General features: G+C 45.3%; 1 protein-coding gene across 2 annotated transcripts in view; it reads right to left on the bottom strand.

The window, feature by feature from the left end:
• Nucleotides 1-4,983, bottom strand: part of LOC110531329 (beta-enolase) — a 24,750-nt gene extending 19,767 nt beyond the window's left edge. For both annotated transcript variants that reach the window (XM_036986999.2, XM_036987000.2), the window contains exon 1: nucleotides 4,941-4,983. The gene's annotated coding sequence lies outside the window, so the exon portion shown is untranslated. The remainder of the gene's footprint in view (nucleotides 1-4,940) is intronic.
• Nucleotides 4,984-7,500: the final 2,517 nt, after the last annotated feature.

Genomic DNA, 7,500 nt, shown 5'->3' with positions numbered 1-7,500 from the left:
AGACATCCTGACTAGAGAGAGAGAGGCATGGATCTTAGTGATAGACATCCTGACTAGAGAGAGAGGCATGGATCTCAGTGATAGACATCCTGACTAGAGAGAGAGAGGCATGGATCTCAGTGATAGACATCCTGACTAGAGAGAGAGAGGTATGGATCTCAGTGATAGACATCCTGACTAGAGGTGTGGTAGAGAGAAAACATTAAGAACTTCAGTTTTCTGTTTGCTCGGAGCCAATCAGAATACAGGTCAGCGTCTCCTAGCAATCTGTTCTGTAGTCTGAACACTACAGTGTTTAGTATGGAGATGCAGGACTCATCTGGATATCTGTCATGTTATAGTGTCTGACAGCATTGGCAGCGCCATTGAGGCTACAACCCATAGGAATCCCCACACATTTGACTACTTTGAAATGGCAATGACGCTGCCTTTCGGCCATTAGAGGCCTCTATCATTCTCTATGGTGTGTCCTGAGGTAGGCAGTCTGTTGTAGCTTCATGTTCTCATCAGTGTAATCTGTCCCTCTCCCCACACCGTAGGTCCTCCCCTACGCATCTCACACCCAGCCAGCCTATCAGAGAGCAGTGAGGTCACAGCTGACCAACGGCAGGCCAGGACATTCAGATCACGGTTTAGAGAGAGATATACTAGAATATTTAGCTGCTCCCCCTGCAGAACCTACCACCACCACTTTCTCTGCCCGCCCGCCTGCCTCGGCCCGCCTCGGCCTGCCCGCCTCGGCCTGCCCGCCTGCCTGCCTCGGCCTGCCCGCCTGCCTGCCTCGGCCTGCCCGCCTGCCTGCCTCGGCCTGCCCGCCTGCCTGCCTGCCTCGGCCTGCCCGCCTCGGCCTGCCCGCCCGCCCGCCCGCCTCGGCCTGCCCGCCCGCCTCGGCCTGCCCATTAAATCTGAGCTGGACACTAAGCTGTCTCCACACGGTCACTCGGCCAGGAGTGCAGCTGTGTGAAGGGCTCCCCCAAGAGCAGATCAGAGGGGTGTACAGCAATGTCCTGAATGCTCTAAAGACTGCTATTAATAAACACAAGATACTGTGAAATGTATACGTGCTGCGTATAGTGTTAGTGTGTCCGTGTGTACTGCGTACAGTATGTTGTGTGTACAGTGTGTTAGTGTGTTCTGCATATAGCTAGTGTGTGGTTAGCAGTTAATGTGTGCAATGTGTGTGTGTGAAGCGTTGTAGAGCCTCATTGACCCTTCCCCTTTTAGTTTGACCTTTCACTACATTCACAAGAGATTTGAGTTTGACCTTTCACTAGCGGTCAGGGTTTGAGGCGATACTGTATTACAGTACGGAACGCAGTGGGTTTATTAATACACCGCTCACACAACATTCATGCCATTTGAATGACATTAGCTAGTTGAAAGAGGACAAGTGGTCCTTGAGTTGGTCTCGCAGTCCGGGAGTCTGTCTGTTCTGTGACTCTCCTTATCTGGCCGGGGGGGGGGGGAACACTCATTCTAGACACTGATCATACAAAACATTATGAACACCTACTCTTTCCATGAGTGAATCCAGGTCAAAGTTAAGATCCCGTATTGATGTCACCTGTTCAATCCACTTCAGTGTAGCTGAAGGGGAGGAGACACGTTAAAGAAGGATGTTTAAAGCCTTGAGACAATGGAGACCTGGGTGCCATTCAGAGGGTGAATGAGCAAGACAATATATGTAAGTTCCTTTGAACGGGGTAGGATAGAAGGTGCCAGGTGCACCAGTTTGTGTCAAGAACTGCAACTCTGCTGGGTTTTTAACACTCAACCGTTTCCTGTGTGTACAGTGCCTTGCGAAAGTATTCGGCCCCCTTGAACTTTGCGACCTTTTGCCACATTTCAGGCTTCAAACATAAAGATATAAAACTGTATTTTTTGGTGAAGAATCAACAACAAGTGGGACACAATCATGAAGTGGAACGACATTTATTGGATATTTCAAACTTTTTTAACAAATCAAAAACTGAAAAATTGGGCGTGCAAAATTATTCAGCCCCTTTACTTTCAGTGCAGCAAACTCTCTCCAGAAGTTCAGTGAGGATCTCTGAATGATCCAATGTTGACCTAAATGACTAATGATGATAAATACAATCCACCTGTGTGTAATCAAGTCTCTGTATAAATGCACCTGCACTGTGATAGTCTCAGAGGTCCGTTAAAAGCGCAGAGAGCATCATGAAGAACAAGGAACACACCAGGCAGGTCCGAGATACTGTTGTGAAGAAGTTTAAAGCCGGATTTGGATACAAAAAGATTTCCCAAGCTTTAAACATCCCAAGGAGCACTGTGCAAGCGATAATATTGAAATGGAAGGAGTATCAGACCACTGCAAATCTACCAAGACCTGGCCGTCCCTCTAAACTTTCAGCTCATACAAGGAGAAGACTGATCAGAGATGCAGCCAAGAGGCCCATGATCACTCTGGATGAACTGCAGAGATCTACAGCTGAGGTGGGAGACTCTGTCCATAGGACAACAATCAGTCGTATATTGCACAAATCTGGCCTTTATGGAAGAGTGGCAAGAAGAAAGCCATTTCTTAAAGATATCCATAAAAAGTGTCGTTTAAAGTTTGCCACAAGCCACCTGGGAGACACACCAAACATGTGGAAGAAGGTGCTCTGGTCAGATGAAACCAAAATTGAACTTTTTGGCAACAATGCAAAACGTTATGTTTGGCGTAAAAGCAACACAGCTCATCACCCTGAACACACCATCCCCACTGTCAAACATGGTGGTGGCAGCATCATGGTTTGGGCCTGCTTTTCTTCAGCAGGGACAGGGAAGATGGTTAAAATTGATGGGAAGATGGATGGAGCCAAATACAGGACCATTCTGGAAGAAAACCTGATGGAGTCTGCAAAAGACCTGAGACTGGGACGGAGATTTGTCTTCCAACAAGACAATGATCCAAAACGTAAAGCAAAATCTACAATGGAATGGTTCAAAAATAAACATATCCAGGTGTTAGAATGGCCAAGTCAAAGTCCAGACCTGAATCCAATCGAGAATCTGTGGAAAGAACTGAAAACTGCTGTTCACAAATGCTCTCCATCCAACCTCACTGAGCTCGAGCTGTTTTGCAAGGAGGAATGGGAAAAAATTTCAGTCTCTCGATGTGCAAAACTGATAGAGACATACCCCAAGCGACTTACAGCTGTAAACAGCTTAAGTATTAACTTAAGGGGGCTGAATAATTTTGCACGCCCAATTTTTCAGTTTTTGATTTGTTAAAAAAGTTTGAAATATCCAATAAATGTCGTTCCACTTCATGATTGTGTCCCACTTGTTGTTGATTCTTCACAAAAAAATACAGTTTTATATCTTTATGTTTGAAGCCTGAAATGTGGCAAAAGGTCGCAAAGTTCAAGGGGGCCGAATACTTTCGCAAGGCACTGTATCAATGGTCCACCACCCAAAGGACATCCAGCCAACTTGACAACAGTGGGAAGTATTGGAGTCAACATGGGTCAGCTTCCCATCCTACTAAACTACACTGTAGCAGTTACACATCCATACAGCCTCCATCCTACTAAACTACACTGTAGTAGTTAAAGATCCATACAGCCTCCATCCTACTAAACTACACTGTAGTAGTTAAAGATCCATACAGCCTCCATCCTACTAAACTACACTGTAGCAGTTACACATCCATACAGCCTCCATCCTACTAAACTACACTGTAGTAGTTACAGATCCATACAGCCTCCATCCTACTAAACTACACTGTAGTAGTTAAAGATCCATACAGCCTCCATCCTACTAAACTACACTGTAGCAGTTACAGATCCATACAGCCTCCATCCTACTAAACTACACTGTAGCAGTTACAGATCCATAGGCTATGGAGCCTCCATCCTACTAAACTACACTGTAGTAGTTACAGATCCATAGGCTATGGAGCCTCCATCCTACTACACTACACTGTAGTAGTTACAGATCCATAGGCTATGGAGTCTCCATCCTACTAAATTACACTGTAGTAGTTACAGATCCATACAGCCTCCATCCTACTAAACTACACTGTAGTAGTTACAGATCCATAGGCTATGGAGCCTCCATCCTACTAAACTACACTGTAGCAGTTACAGATCCATAGGCTATGGAGCATGTTTTTCATCCATTTCGAATTCGAGCCTAACAACAAAAGGTGGAAAAGGTCAAAGGGTATGAATACTTCCTGAAGGCTCTGATTGGTACAGGTGGTCGCCTCTCCTTCTGTAGTCCGTAAACATGCGGCGTAACATGGCGATATGACCGTGTGGGAACACTGATCCTATCAAGGTATGGAGCCATTTAACCTTTTTGTGGGGGGGGGGGGTCTTTCATATCAGAGAGAAATTAAGGGCTTCCAACCCCGTATCGCAGTGTTCAGACTGAGAGTTCAGAGGGGCTCTTAACAAAAACACCTCAACAGCCGACACCTTAGTCCAATGACCTGTGTGATCTAATGGAACTGAGAGTCGTGATCAAGGGCTATTCAGGCTCCAGCTTGTACAACCGATGAACCAGTGTCCCCCAACCAAAAGTAGTCATACTGTTAAGTCGGCTACAAACAGATAGACAAACAAGAATAAGAGGCAGGGGTTTTCGTAGGGAACATGTCAAAAACGTTCAGTTTTAAAAAAGGTAGATGCATTGCTAACAGTTGCAATATGTAAGAAATTAGGCTCCCGTTTCCTTATTCCCAAACGCTATGATGAACTTATACAGTAGCTCATATATACATATATCCATAGGGCTATGGAACTATATATATACATATATCTATGAAGTAGTCAGACATGGAAAACATAAGCAAAGTGCGTAGGTCTCGGCTACAGTCCAAAGCAACTGCCTCGTTTCCTTGATAACCACAACACGAGCTTTCCCAAGTGTTCACATTACACTAAATGTTTTAAGAAGAGAACAGTTTTTTAAAAACTGGACGGTACCTGATCGGGGGGGGCTCGCTGGCTGGCTGTCCTTCTGGAAAGTGGTAACTCTGTTCTCCAGTCTGACTTTTATAGACTGCCAGTGGCGAACGCTGCCCAATAAGGGCTTAGGGACCAGAGACAAACTCCCAGACACAATCAGAAACGGAAAAAACTGAAAGTATGGTCACGTCTCTGTATAAAGGGTTTTTATATATAGAATACATATGAACATCAACATGTAAAATCATTAAAGGACATAAACAGTATAAAATACAATTTTGGTTACTTTTGAATGTTTCTAGATTTCGCTGTTTTAGATGGAAACATGTTGGCCTACTGTGAACTTACAGTGGGGTGTCTAGGAACACAACACATGGACTGACCAGAGAGAACAGTGGGGTGTCTAGGAACACATTAACTGACCAGAGAGAACAGTGGGGTGTCTAGGAACACATGGACTGACCAGAGAGAACAGTGGGGTGTCTAGGAACACATGGACTGACCAGAGAGAATAGTGGGGTGTCTAGGAACACATGAACTGACCAGAGAGAATAGTGGGGTGTCTAGGAACACATGGACTGACCAGAGAGAATAGTGGGGTGTCTAGGAACACATGAACTGACCAGAGAGAATAGTGGGGTGTCTAGGAACACATGGACTGACCAGAGAGAATAGTGGGGTGTCTAGGAACACATGGACTGACCAGAGAGAATAGTGGGGTGTCTAGGAACACAACACATGGACTGACCAGAGAGAACAGTGGGGTGTCTAGGAACACATGAACTGACCAGAGAGAACAGTGGGGTGTCTAGGAACACATTAACTGACCAGAGAGAACAGTGGGGTGTCTAGGAACACATGAACTGACCAGAGAGAATAGTGGGGTGTCTAGGAACACATGAACTGACCAGAGAGAATAGTGGGGTGTCTAGGAACACATTAACTGACCAGAGAGAATAGTGGGGTGTCTAGGAACACATGGACTGACCAGAGAGAATAGTGGGGTGTCTAGGAACACATGAACTGACCAGAGAGAATAGTGGGGTGTCTAGGAACACATTAACTGACCAGAGAGAATAGTGGGGTGTCTAGGAACACATTAACTGACCAGCGAGAACAGTGGGGTGTCTAGGAACACATTCACTTATGTTAAGAGATAGCCAGGGGCACACTCCAACACTTTGACAATAATTTACAGACTAAACATTTGTGTTTAGTGAGTCCACCAGATCAGAGGCAGTAGGGATGACCAGGGATGTTCTCTGTTTAGTGAGTCCTCCAGATCAGAGGCAGTAGGGATGACCAGGGATGTTCTCTGTTTAGTGAGGCCTCCAGATCAGAGGCAGTAGGGATGACCAGGGATGTTCTCTGTTTAGTGAGTCCTCCAGATCAGAGGCAGTAGAGATGACCAGGGATGTTCACTGTTTAGTGAGTCCTCCAGATCAGAGGCAGTAGGGATGACCAGGGATGTTCACTGTTTAGTGAGTCCTCCAGATCAGAGGCAGTAGGGATGACCAGGGATGTTCACTGTTTAGTGAGTCCTCCAGATCAGAGGCAGTAGGGATGACCAGGGATGTTCACTGTTTAGTGAGTCCTCCAGATCAGAGGCAGTAGAGATGACCAGTGTCTGGTTGTGATAGTGATAATGTAGTGCACTGAACTAGTCTGGTTGTGATAGTGATAAGGTAGTGTACTGAACTAGTCTGGTAGTGATAATGTAGTGTACTGAACTAGTCTGGTAGTGATAATGTAGTGTAATGAACTAGTCTGGTAGTGATAATGTAGTGTACTGAACTAGTCTGGTAGTGATAATGCAGTGTAATGAACTAGTCTGGTAGTGATAATGTAGTGTACTGAACTAGTTGCGTAGTGGTAGTGATAATGAAGTGCATTGAGCTAGTCAGGGAGAGATAATGTAGTTTATTTAACAGTGTACTAAGCTTACACTTGTTATGTTAACAACGCACCTTTGATTGAATCCAGGCCTTAAAGCTAATGTAGTGATACGCACTGGATTATCCGATAACTACACTGAGTAAACAAAACATTAAGAACACCTGCTCTTTCCGTGACAGACTGACCAGGTGAATCCAGGTGAAAACTATGATCCCTTATTGATGCCACTTATTAAATCCACTTCAGTCAGTGTAGATGAAGGAGGAGGAGACAGGTTAAAGAAGGATTTTTAAGCCTTGAGACAATATGTAAGTGCCTTTGAACGGGGTATGGTAGTAGGTGCCAGGTGTACAGGTTTGTGTCAAGAACTACAATGCTTCTGGGTTTTTCACGCTCAACAGTTTCCTGTGTGTATCTAGAATGGTCCACCACCCAAAGACCATCCAGACAACTTGACACAACTGTGGGAAGTGTTGGAGTCAACATGGGGCCAGCTTCCCTGTGGAACGATTTCAACACCTTGTAGAATCCATGACCCTACAAATCTGAGGGCATAGGGAGTGGGGGGGGGGTACACTAAATATTAGGAAAGTGTTCATGTTTTGTACACTCAGGGTATATATTCATGAATTTATTCAATACCCCCCATGTCTGACAATCCCTATCTCACCAGGGCCGTCTG

The sequence above is a fragment of the Oncorhynchus mykiss genome, chromosome 9, assembly GCF_057628025.1.
Source record: "Oncorhynchus mykiss isolate SJ-2025 chromosome 9, ASM5762802v1, whole genome shotgun sequence".
NCBI classification, from domain to species: Eukaryota; Metazoa; Chordata; class Actinopteri; order Salmoniformes; family Salmonidae; genus Oncorhynchus; species Oncorhynchus mykiss.
Note: the sequence above shows the minus strand (reverse complement) of the source record. Positions and strands in the feature narration are given on the sequence as shown.